This window comes from Chiroxiphia lanceolata, chromosome 1 (assembly GCF_009829145.1).
Source record: "Chiroxiphia lanceolata isolate bChiLan1 chromosome 1, bChiLan1.pri, whole genome shotgun sequence".
In the NCBI taxonomy this organism is placed as follows: domain Eukaryota; kingdom Metazoa; phylum Chordata; class Aves; order Passeriformes; family Pipridae; genus Chiroxiphia; species Chiroxiphia lanceolata.
This window is the reverse complement of record NC_045637.1, coordinates 81,144,420-81,158,551: the sequence shown is the minus strand read 5'-3', so window position 1 is coordinate 81,158,551 and position 14,132 is coordinate 81,144,420.

Sequence of the window (14,132 nt, the reverse complement as noted above, 5' to 3'; positions counted from 1 at the left end):
AGGCAAAACATACTTTAAGTGAAATGCGTGCGCACTTCTAAATACATTTTTATTTGGGTTACTGGTACTAATCGTGTAGCTACAACTCCTGTCAAGCATAATATAAAGGCTTTTTCCAATCAGAAGAGCGAGTGTGATTTCATCTAAGTTAAATATACTGAAGTAAAGTAGATAGGACCTGAATCTTTTACCACTGTGATATTCTGCCTCAGGTAAACCACTACACTACAATGAATTCAGTAGGCTGTCATTTTGGTTTAGTATCACTTTGTGTACATTTTATCAATTCATCTAACTGCACACACAGGAGATAGAATTTTAATTTTGGCCTATGCTACTTCCAGGTAGTGAACATATTGTAGATTAATTCTTTCATGTTGTGTGATCAAAAATTAAATAACATGAATTTTCTCTAATTTTGTTATCCTATATTGCGCTCATTGAAGATATATGGGAACCATAAGTCACTAAAGAACAGCAAATAGGCTATTTCCAGGATGAAGTCTATTCTTGTCACCTTTAGCAGTGCTTCCAAACAGTGAGAAAATTAATCGTAAGACAGATCACTGAAGTCATCTACTTGGACAGGAACAGATATCCTTTGATTATACTTTCTGAAGGATAGTGAGAAACTCTAATGAAGTCAAGATAATTTCCAAATTTAAAAGAAAAAGAAAATAAGAAAATCATTTCTGTATTAAGAGACTCTGAGGATTTCCAACCTCTTTGGTAATGTACCTCAGTGTTTAAATATCCGTGACTTATTTCTGAGCAAATGTACAACTGATAAAGGAGTACTTGAAAGATAACTCCATTTAATGACAGATAGACACCTGCACCTACTGTACTAGCTGATTTAATTATAGATGATGCATGACAAAGATAATATCTCAAGAATAGTAATAGAATGCCAATTAGGAATCAAAGTTGTTTTGAACTCCTGAGAGCAGTAAAGGGAACTAAACCAGTACACCACACTTTGAGGAAAAAGAGTTTCCAAATAGTCCTGAAAGTTTATTCCTACGAGAAGATACGTAGCTTTGACAAAACTTGCTGTGGCCTTGTAAGTGACCTCAGATGTCAAAATTTGGTGTGGAGAGAGAAGGATTTATTAGGAATGGCCCATATCAAAGAGGAGGTCAGGGGATTTTTCAGTGCTCACATACTTGAAGTATCTCTGAATAAAAGGACATCTTTGTCTTTCAAGTATGACATAGGGTAACTTCTTAGAACTAATCTACTCTCTCAGTAAAGGTCTACAATGTGCTATACAGCCATCTTGTTTGAAAAACAAAGGTGACTAAGCCCTTGCATGTGGATTCTATTTCCAGACCATCTCAAAATACCTGTATTAAAAAAAAACAAACAAGTTAATTAACTCTTTAAGCCTCAGTTTTTTGGTAAAACTACAGATAGACTGAACAAGTTGGTCTAGAGAGAAATATAACAGTGACCTAGAAGATAATGAAATTACCTAACCAAACAAACCAAAAAAACACAATCACCCCAACAAACGAATAAACAAAAACCGAAAAAACACTCACTACAGTGCTGAGTGTAAATGTTAGGCACACTACCTAACAATGTTGACTAATCTGCCAATATCTGTTAGACACCTTACGTTCTGCAGATTGAGAATCTTCAGTCTAATCAAAGTCTCCACCTTCTGAGGAATAAAGGAATTTAAGAAGTCAAACCAAAGTATTAAGCAGCATTTACTTCCATCTGGGAGCGTCCTTAAAGGAAGAGGTTGTGTTTGAATGTTCCTTCAACATCAAGCATTTTACGGCAGCTTATTTGACACATTCTGTCTGCCATGAAAACAAGGAGAAAGAGCAGCTGTACTTCCCATCTTCTAATGCGAGCACTAGTCAAGTGACTGCAAGTGTCAGCGCTTGTTAGGCATCCACAGACTACTTCTGTCCTGACTGAAGTCTGTTGGAAGCAAAATCCTTGTGATCTCTGATTTTTTGGTGAGGAAGGAATTGCACCTCTCTCCTTGACTGCACATATGTAAGCCAAGTTTCATGACAAAATATCTGGTTTCATGTGTTTTGGGGTTTTTTTCCAATCTTGTATTTCCACCTCTCTTCTTTGTATCCAAATGGTCTCATTGTGGTTAAAAGGTAACTCTGATGTACACAAATGTTAATGTTTTGAAATCAGACTGTTGCTCTCAGTGTGAAGATAGGTTTCATAAAAAATGATTAAAAAAACCCAACATGGACCTTTCCTTTCTTTTTGCTGCACATAACTTGGAACAAATCTGTCCTACTGTGTTAGTGTAAAAAGCAAGACCTAAAGGAGTTATATGGCAGCATATTTGTTCTCTTCACACTTATGCCTTAAAGTTCATAGGTACCAGCGTAGCTCAACATTGTTAGTCTAGAAACATAATTTTTATTGTGACCTAAGAACTTTATATGAAAGAAACATTCATAGCATAATATTCATTGAACAAACCCCAGCTGCATTTACCATGTTGCCAAAAACAGCTCAGTTGAAATTAAAGTATTGACAGAAACAATTTCTGCCATGAAAGTGGAAAAGTTAATAAGGGATGATATTGAATTTGTTTTTCTGGGGGTTTTTTTGCCTTTTTTTTTTTTTTTTCCTGGGTAGTCCATATCTGACATTCTACAAAATGTTGCTGAAACTAAATAAGGAAAACAAATCCTAATGAAATGCCAGATTTTTTTCTGTTTGCTTTTAGCTTTGTATACATAGAATAAATCTAGAAGCAGAGATTGAGCTGCTAAACAGTGTATTTTCTTGCCATAAATTTTAAGTATGTTGCACAGCCTGAGGGGAACACAAAAGCATTAGATGCATTTAGATTGAAAAAAAGAGTGGGTTTTGTAAGGTTGAGAAAGAAATTCATCATCGTCCACATAAAGCACTGAAGGACTGGAGTAAAATTAAAAAAATAGCTGACATTTGCCACTATGATATTCTTTGTCAGTCAAGGTGGTAGCACCATTTTTCTCTATTCAGGTAACAAAAAAGAAAAAAAAACAACAAACAAATCACAGTCTCAGAAGTCTCTTGCTACAGGAAATGGTAGAACAACCTACAGGGGCAATGTGATAGGTATCTTTCCTCTGTTAGTACAGATACTGAGTCACCTTTGCTACAAGGAATATACAAGCAATATCTAAAAAGTCCTGCCATATTACACAACATGAAGATGTATTTGTAATTAAGCACTTTAAAAATGTGAAGTGTTATGTTTTTAACCAGCTGGTCAATGCTAAGCTTCTTATAAACTAAATATCTAAAAGTTAGTTAGCTAACTCTATGCAATGACACCCTACAAATAAATGTGTGGCTTTACTCACACACAGCAGTGTCAGAAAAGTTACCTGACCTAAGAAAATCTGCCTCTATATGTATTAGATTGCCAGAATAAAATGGTACTTTGCTAGAATTTGTAAAGGTTGTTTTTTCCAACAAAGAAAATATCTGTCATCTCTTTCTTTATGGGTCAAATTCAGTTAAGTAAATTGTTCTGTAGGCAAAAATTGTATGAGTAATATCAATCTCATGTCAAAAAGAGCAGGAAGATAAAAAGCAAGGAAGGAAAAAAAACAGAACCAAGAAAATAAAATTATTCCAAATCTGTGGCTATTCTTAGTAATGTCTATTTTCATTTGCCTACCTCACTTTTAAAATAGCTAATACAGCATAGTTTATGCATTAAATAAACTGTGCATCCTTCATTTATATAAAAAATTAATAGAAATAATACTGTTGGCTTTTTATTAGCCAAAGAAGTAGAATCTTACACAGCAATATATACCTTAAAAGCCAGAGTAATCTCTTTGCTTACTGCTGTTACTATTCCACTTGGAAATGTCCCATTGGAAATAATATGATAAGAAGAGCTATCTTTCAATTATTTCTCTTTTTGATTTATAGTATTTTCACTGAAAATACTGCAATCTGTATTTTAGATAGGACAGACTATTTTCAAGAATTGTATAGTCAAGAGATTTTATAGAATTAAACAATATTGAAAAAACACAGTTTAGACATTGCTGTTATTTTGTGGGGAGAATTGTTCTTGTAGTTACATGCACAGGCAGTAGTTATTTCCTCATCATTTGAGACAGTTCCAAGCTTATGTAAATTAACTCCTGCCCATTTTACCAGTGGACCAAAGCCAATCTGCATTAGTTGAAGAAGTGTCCTTCACTGAAGGGAAAAAAAACCCAGTAGTACTCAGTTGTGGAAATATAAATTAAAAGATTAAATAAAGAATCGTAACTTCAAAATGGAAATCACAAGAAAGATCAAGTGGTGTTGGTAAAGATTTCGTCTGAGATTAGAAGATGTAAGAAAGCAACTCAGAATATTAAGAGTAGTGCTAGTTGAAATACAAATCTAAATCTTCCATCCCACGATCTATTACACATTTTGTACTTGGGTTTTTTTCATAAATCTGAGGAAAAAATCTCTGAACCCACCTACTACAATTACTCATAATTTTTTAGAAAATTTTATTTGTAATCAAAAAATATTGTGCCAAAAGATTACAATATTATACATATATATATTCATATATAGATACAGTTGTACAGATTTATACATATATGTATATATATACATGGATATAAAGTAAAAGTCTAGAGCTATTCAAATGAAGGGCTTGCAAGCTGAGTTGTCAGTGGAGATTGATTTGAAACTGTATATGTGTTAAAAAAGGATGGTTCTCATTTAGTCTCCTTCTCCCCTCTGTCAGGTTTAGGAAATCTGTAGCCACACGGCTGTAGTATCAGTTTCCTGATCAGACCAATAACTAATTATTTACTCTTCATAGTTCTCAGATCAGCGGCACAGTGGTCTTCAGGCAGTGGTTGCACAATTACTAGAACTGACTCCAATGAATTACTAGGAATGTGGCCAAGGATGGAGTGGAACTACTGGTCTTGAAGGCAGCACAAGTTCTTATAAGCATAAACCAATGATGAAATTGCACCTCAGACACAAAAGATCCAATCAAAAGCTCTGAAACTGATATTGTATTAAAACAAAAAGAGTATGATTCTAATTTAGGATTGTTGTTGTAATTCAGACAGTGAGTCATTTGAGACAACTGAATTAGAATAAAATCATTACCAAACTGACAATTTGAAATAGCTCTGCATCCTTAGTGTGGTTCCTATTTTCCACATTGGAGTTTGCCTCTTTATCCTACTACTTCTTCTGTTCTAGTATGAGAGATTCCTCTGCTTATGTCTAACAAAAATGCTGTTTAGGGAGCATTAGATGTTAGGGAGCAACTGCAGTTATAAAGCATACTACAAGATATATACTTCTGTAACTTAAAAGAAAAATATAAACCTGCTTTCACATAAAAGCAAGTTTGAATATAGATTTGGGAAAAAATGAAATTTAAAAAATTTATGTGATAAATATTGTGAAAGTCCTTCCGCCATTCACACATTGACACTGGCTTCTAAAATGTTAAGGCACAAGTCTTAGAACAGGTGCTGTTCTTCAGCATGACAATTCTACATAAGACATCACTGTGCTTTTTTCGTTCAAATGCAGCAAAAGGTTTTTTTAGTCTACAGTGGCAGAAATCCTATAGTTCTATAGCTTCTTGTTACATATTTCTGACCATCACCATAAAAGTTCCATCCACATTAAGTCAACTGCTTTTGACAAGGTATTTCAGGACACATAGACCGTGTGTAAAGTATTTCCTCAGGGAGGTGTTTTGAAAAATACCTCCTGGAAAAGAGGTTGCTTAGTACAATTCTTCTTACAGCAACTCACAGAATTTACGTACTTGTCAAAAATCATTGCAAGCTCAGAGATGTCTGCACGAAGTTTTGAACTGACATCTCATTGATAATCTGACAGCTATGTGTATGAAATTGTATAACAGGAACAACTTAGGAGAAAAAAGAAAAACAAAACATATTGGTTTCTTGTTTGCTCTGAGTTGTTTCCACTTCTCTGCTGTTATACAAAGACTGTCAACTTCCAACACCTGATTTTTGAACTCGTCAACTCACTTTCAGCTTTTGCCTTGAATTGATATTCTCAGGAAAAAAAGTTTCTTTATTTGTTAAAGTTAATAGCATAAGTAAAACAATAGCATCATATCTCTATTTTGTATTTTGAAGAGAAGTTTTTTAATCAGTAACAGCATTTCATCAGTAATGACTAAATGAGTGAGAGAAGGAAAGTCTTCCCCACTTCCAGCATAAGGCAGAAAGAATGGCAACTGGCACCAAACTAGAATCTCATAGTTTCACATATCTACTTCTTTTGTTCTGAACGCTTTGTGCATAAGAAGTCCTTTGAATAGTATAAAGCTGAGAATTGTTTCTTTCTGCTTGCCTCTGTTTAAAAAACCCAAAGCTTTCATCAAGATATGATGACATGTATAAGACAAGAAGAAAAACAGTGGTTTTTACAGGCATATTACGTCAAAATCACAGTTGAACAAACTGCATGGGACATATCTTGGTCTCAGTAAGTCTTCAAAAAGTCTACATCATTCTTATAAGAAACTTTTAAGATAGTTGAGAATCCATCCAGATTAGATTTCTTGACTATTACCTACAGATAAACTTGACATAAAAGTTATTCAGTGTGTAGGTCCAGAATAAATGACTATTACAATCTCATCTGACCCTAAAGCCTCAGAACATTAATAGAGACCTTCTAACTTAAAATGTTGTGTATTGATCTTTAGCTAATTAGTAGCCCTTTCTAACTCCACAGCATCTAAAATACATCATATGAAGTTTCCTTGGTTTCTCTAACCCTATCACACTCTATGGTAAAAGAACGAATGAAATTGATACCAACAATTGCTATCAGTCATCCAGGTCTTTCCTAAAAGAACTTTCTCTGCAAGAATTCAAAGATTAGTCCCTTATTTCATTATGTAATATTAGAGCCTCAATTTCCTTGATATTATTTGCATATACATATACATATATATATATAACGTCATGATTGTGACTTTTTAAATTACTGAATAGTTGAATATAATTGCCTTTAACTGTCTTTTTTAGACTTTTTTTCACAAGACTGCAAAGGGAATTCATGGAAGTTGGAAAGACAGATAGGAGAGTGATGAGAGTACAGTAGTTGGAGCTAGAAGGTTTCGTCAATAGGCTCCCCTTGATCAGATGGCCTGTAGTAAACACCAACAACAAGGTTCCCTTTGTTGCCTCAGTCTCTAGTTTTTCCCATAAGCTTTCAATCCGTTTGTGGCTGTTCTTCAGAGACAGCTCTTCGCACTTTGTCCCTTTTCTGATTTAGAGGGAAACCCTTCCACCCGTCCTTCCATGCATGTCCCTTCTGAACAGCCTGTGGTCATCAGCAGTTGCACTCCAGTCTTGGGATTTGTTGTAGCAAGTTTCAGCAATGGCAACTAGGTCATAGCTTTCTGGCAGCATGGTGACTTACAGTTCCTCCTGTTTGTTGACGATGCTGCGTGCATTGGTGTAGAGGCACTTCAACCAGGCTGAAAAATGGGTCTCCTTCTTAGGAGAGCACAATTCCTTCGTAGTACTTCACTGGTGCTTGTGTGGTTTCACTAGTTGCCAGCTACTGCCTCAGTAGCCCCTGGCTCATCTCTGTAAGACTTTACATGTGTTGCAGTGTACCCAGCACATCTCAGAGAAACAAGAGTTGAGGGCTCTTGTTAGCACCACTTCCCTCCAGCCTTGTCATGTCATCCCACAGTTTGTCACAGGCAGGCCTGATGTTATCCTCTCCTCCTTTCAAGTCTAGTTTAAAGCTCTGTCATTAAGCCCTGGTAGGTTGTGAGCAAAAACCCTCTTTCCCCTTTGAGAAAGGTGAATCCCGTGCAATGCCAGCAAGCCTGGTGCTGCGTACACCACCTCATAACTGAAAAGTATAAAATTGTGTTGATGACATCAGCCATGGAGCCATGTATTAATAGACTGGGTCCATCTGTTTCTTCCAATATTGCTGCCCACAGCTGAAAGGATAGAAGAAGAGGACCTACAGTCACTACAGTGACTACTAAGATCAGACCTAGTTCTTCTATTATTCTGCAGCCTAAGGGAAAGGTTCCTTCCCTTTTATAGTACATGAAGAATTAATCGCCCAAATTCACGTGCACGAAATAAGGAGCAGACCCATTTTCTTCCAGTTTTAGATTCTTATCTTAAAATTGGCGAGAGATAAAAGTCTACATACATCTACATATTGGGATCAAATCCAAAATTTACTCATTCATAGGACTCATTAGAGATCTGGAAATTGTCCTGTGATTATCAAAATTGCTGTAGTTGAAATATCTATAAACTATCTCACTGCATGTTATTCTAACATTGATTTTTGAAAATATTTAGAAAATATTTTAAAATAAAATGTAAAAGTTTAAGACTTTTCTATTTTGTGTTAATAATTAATTCACTGTGGTTAATAATAAAAATATTTTGGGTGATTTTATTCTGTTATTCCTTTCAGATCACATTAAAAAAAAAAAACAAACTACATAATAAACCATTTCATGAATACATTGCAGTTTTACATCAGTTTCATTTACAATTCAGTCCATGTAAGCCACACCAGAGGCTGTGCTAAGCCCAGGCTTTCTGGGTTCATTAGAGTGGCTGTTCATTCAACAATAAGGCTTTGCTTGCCAATAGTCAGTCTCTCCAAATCCTTGCAAGCCTTCTGAGGACACAACTCTGCTAATAAGCTGCAGTGGGGCCTTGCGCTTACAACTATTCGTTTTATTGTACATTATGTACCTCAGACATTGCCAAGCTATGTAGTATTTAAGTGAAAAGCTGAGTAAATGACACATTTACATACTGTACATATCAGGATCCCAGACGGAAAAACTGAGTGTCATGTATATCCCAGGAAAGGAGAATAACAAGATAGTCTGTACAGTTGCTTGCCAGTCCTTCATCTACATGTTGATTTTTCTGTTTTTCAATGTAAAATAAAATCTATCTCTTATCCGGAACGGAACATAATCTTTTTGGTTATGTTTGTCATTCTTTCAAGGCCTTTCTATATGCAGCTATTGCAAATAAATTAATTCCAGAGTTACCCCTGAATTAAACATCACACTGAAAGTATAACTGAAAAAAGATATTGCCTGACAAAAAGGCAACCTCTATACTTTCTCCCTATGCCTGTATCAGAGACATGGAAAAAAAAAAAGAATCCCACTGCTCCTTAAGACTTATGGAGATTATGATAGCGTCTTCTCTATATTGACATCTAACTGGAAGGTAAATTTGGATTTTCAGTTCAAAACCTGCCTGGAGAAGCAGAAGTTCAAGAAACCAGTTCCTCAGTTGTAACCATAAAACATGTTACTTTTAGTCCTCTAAATACTGAATGATTGGCTTTGTCTCACAGAAAAGAGATGCTACTTCCTGAATAACAGTGTTGATAGAACAACCACTACAGTAAAACCCAGCAATTCCAGGATCACACACCAAGCTGATGTTTGAGATATATCTGCATTCTTTTTCCTAAACCAAGGATAATAAAAAAGGTGTAAAACATGAAAAAAGAATTAGAATAAGAATGTTTTTTATAAGGGAAAAGATCACCACTGATAGACAAAATAAAACAGGTTAACACAAGTATTCTTTCACACTTTATCACTAACACTGGTCTTTTCCTTGAGTCTGTCTTAGTATAGAGACATTTAGCCTCTTCCTCAGCAGCAAGAAACTCTTCATAACCCCTTCTAAGAAATGGTATTTTCTAAGCTGTGAATCCTGCCTTCCCACTCCTCTTTGAAGATTTTCTGGCTTTCTGAACTGCAGGCTCCTGTGTTTACCACATCACTCCTTCTCTGCTTGCCCAGCTGTCATGCTCACTTGCCATCAGAGAGAAGAGTATCTCTTGCTGTAAAGCCTTCCACTCAACCCACATTTCAAGACACAGTAAAGGGCAAAGCACCCAAATTTCTCCCTGCTGCCAAGTCCTAATTTTTTAACAAAACACAATCTACTGAAGCAAGTAAAACAGACACAGAGTGTTACAGAGAGGGCACTGGGATGAGTGGACATTTGGACCTTATAGATGAACTCCCATAAATCTTTGTTTATGTACTTGTGGTCCTGCTACAAAATCAGTCTAACTGAATTTACAGCTGGTTTTGTAGACACCTATGTAAGGGAAATAAAAGCAGTACAGTTAAGTAAACTTCCCAGAGAAAACCATGGGAATGTTAGGTCTATAAACTAAACCTATTGAACTTGAAAACGTAGCTACTTCAAGGTATATGTAGTAGCTTTTATGGCTATGGTATATGTAAATCTCTTTATCTAGATGACAGACCCATGAGATTTGTAAGACTGGGTTCTTCCTTACACAGCACACAAAATTTCTTCATGAGGATAGATCCCATTTTTGTTGTGATGGAATTTCCCCTTTGAAAAAAAGACTTACTGCTGATAAAAAAAAATCCATATTGACAATCCTGTTTCCTGAAAAATAATTTCAAAGTTTAATTGCCCTTGCAGGTAGACATATAATTTCAGTTCTTAAGCTGTTTCATCCTGTAACTGCACTTGTCTGACAGATTAAACAGCTCCTTATAAGAAATCACCTTCTTATTTATATACTTGTAAACCGTGATAAAGCCTAATAAAATTTCTATTTAGTAATATTGAGATAAATTCTTTTTTAAAAATATTATTTTAATTTCATAAATTTTGCAGCTTTGATATTTTCAGCTTGCAGAAATTAAAATAGAGTTTTTTAAACTTAATACCTTTGGGAGAAATCAACTTCCTTTACCTCTATACACAGGAACTTTTGTTCCCCTGCTTGGACAGCTAAGACAATCTTCTCTCAGAAATAACATATCATTGGAAGGTTAAAGTGGTTATTCATAATTATTAATTTCAGCATGATTACTTCCAACTATACAGCTTCTAATCATAATTAATACAAATGCTATTTTCCTTTAGCAAGCTTTTGAATTTTTGCTGAATTTATGTTTCTTTATACCACTGGAACAAGTGTAAGGCATATGAAGACTTTATTAGCGATTGTTTTCCCCATATACACTACTCAAAAAAGTATTAAACCATACTGGGCTAAGAACAAATCTCCTCTGGCTGACACTTCTCCATTTAACTTGACTTTTAATAATAAGAGCTAAAATGTTTTTAAATCTCTAGCTATGTAATACAGTGATTTTACATAACATTTGAGAAAGAGGAAAGCAGAGAGAGGAAAGGAGTAATGAAAATGTTGTAGGACATAACATCACATACCAGTAAAGTTGTTTTTGTATTTTTGAAACTTCTAGGCAATTACCTAAGTTGATGTTGGTAGTTTCTTTATTTCCTCATTATTAGCCTTTCCACACATTCCCAAATGAATTTAAGCTTTTTATTTTATCTACCCTTTTATCTGAGTAAAATATTTACACCTTTTTCATTTAGTCAACCAAAATGTCTACATTATTCCAAAACACCTATGGCAGGAAAAATTTATCAAAGTACCTATAACAAGAAAAGCTTATTAAAATTCTATATGAGAACTCTTAAAAAAAAGAAAAGTATTAAAGTCTAGAGAGAAAAGAGGAAGACGATTTCTCCCTCTTTCTCCTTATATATATATTTACAGTTTTCTATCTGAATCCTTCCTGTAACACTGAGGTTACATAAACATCTACTTTAGGTTTTTAGAAACTTACTCTGGTTTTATTGATATTACCTATTTATTTTTTCCCTGTACATACATATATACATATATATAAAAGCTGTGAATTACAAATGCATTTCAGCTATTGTGGCTGCATATCTTTTGTAGCAATTTTCTGTTAAAATACAAATTCAAGGAATTTATTATTACCTCACACTTTTATTTTGTATTGCTTTGTATAAGGGGGAAAAAAATCTTCAGATATTCCAAATATATTTCCATTTTTCAATTCAGGGAAGTTTTCTTAATGCCTTCTCCATTGTGTTTGTTTTTTTATTCTCAAAGCAACACCTCTACCATTTTCTCCTGAACTTATCTCATGTGTCAATATGGTAGTTGAGCTTGGAGGAGTTTAATAAAAATGACATCCACCACTGCAGGTGAATTAATTTGTGTATGCTCCACTAGATCACATAGTGGCTCAGTTACAGCAATAATCTATATTACTTTATCCTTAGACTTGTCATAACTCAATTTATACTCAACTTTTGTTTACATCAGTTTCTGTATCATTATAAACTTGAAAAGATTCTTGGTTGGATATGAGTTTGGATGTCTATCATAATTTTCTCCAGTGGAAAGCAACAAACAATCAAAATACAAAGGTATAGAAAGGCCAGTTATAAACTTTACTGCAGCTGATGTGCAATATGCTTCCACAATCCAATTAATTCTACATGAGTTTTATCACAACAGAAAATGATAGTTGGTGTTAGTTTCCATGATACATAGAAGCTAAGAAAGTATACTTTTTTCACCCATCCTAGAAATATAAAGCAGCAGGTAAAGCTGGATATAAAGCTGGATATAAATACACACATACAGAGACAAATACATTCAAAAGCATAAACATATTTTAGTGAGACAAGCAATGATAAAGAGTTGCATGAATCTCCATGGTATATGCAGATAAAATGGAAAATCTCAAAGTTGTTTCTGTCATATATCTAATCAAGTAATTTATATTCTCTGATATTAAACAAATAGGTCATTGCTTCACTGTTTTCCATGGCATACTAGCTGAATGAATTTATATATTTCAACTCCAAGGGTCAAAACTGATCTAGAATGTTGTTCAGTTTTACACAATCAACAGAAGATGTTCAGTAAGAATAGGAAAAACATCAGATTGAGGTGATCTTTTGTATAACAACTGACACAGTTGATTTACTGATCATGATTAATGAGTGTCTCAATCTGTATATGAAAAGGGAGAAAAAAAATTACAGATGTTGATAAAATGTATTACTGCTAGTCAGGAATTACTCCATCCCACAGGAGACAGGACTCTCGTGCTTTCCAGTTAAGCATTCCAGCCTTGCTCACATATTGTGATGTACATAAAAGGAACACACAATAACCACTGTTAACTAATACAAAGTTTATGAAACTATGAAAAGACTGGTGTAGATCACACTACAATAGAAGCAACATTGGATCTTTCAGAAAGACTTGAAGAAAAAAGGTATTATCTCATCAGGGTACAATTTTCTCCAAAAATCCTTGTACACCTGGGATTGATTTAGCAGACATACACTGAGGTCCAATGCGCTCCCTCTCTACAAGGAATCTGTCTGTTCTACAGATGTTGTTTGTGCCCAGTATGCAGTCTTCATCCCCATGCAATTGTGGCAGATCCTTTTGAAGCATTTATAGGGCATTTATGCATCCAGATTTCCAGGGACCTCACAATCTTCCTGTGGCTTCACAAAGGCAGTTAACATCCATTCTGATACTTCTAAAGCCAAATGTTTGTTCAATAATAATATAGTCTGCTTGGTAGATAACACATAATATGTCCTTTATCAAGGAGTGCAGAAGTATAAGGTACTGCTACTATCTTAATATATATTGAAACAATAAACACATATATAAAACTTTTAAATGTGAAAGCATGCATGTATATACATGTATATATGGACATACAACCTGAGTCAGTCTTCTACATGTCAGATCTCTGTAGCAACTCCATATATTTTCCATTAATTACTGTTGGTCACAATATCATTAATTGCTGTTCTTACAATATAAAAAGTGAAAAAAAGAATGCAAAATTATTCAGCCCAAGTTCACAGAAAACAAGTTGCTGAACTAAGTTCTCTTCTTTGATAGTTCTTTCACAAAATGCAACAATATAAAACTGCAATGCTGCAGACACTATTACTTAGTATTTATATCACAGAAGCAATAAAAGTCTTACAATTTTTGAGTACTATTTGAGTGAGCAAGTTTTTGTAATTAATCATTCCTGCCTGATTGAATTTCAATTCCACACTTTCCATTTTGTGTCTGCAATAGGTAGGATGCAGTGCTTCTACTTACCTCCCAAGTACAGTCATAACACAGTAAAGTGAAACAATGATATAGACTCAAATCCTGACTGTTGTTATAAACTCTTAAAATTATAAAATGTTTAAAATTTTCAATCAGTTCTTGAATCACAAGAATGA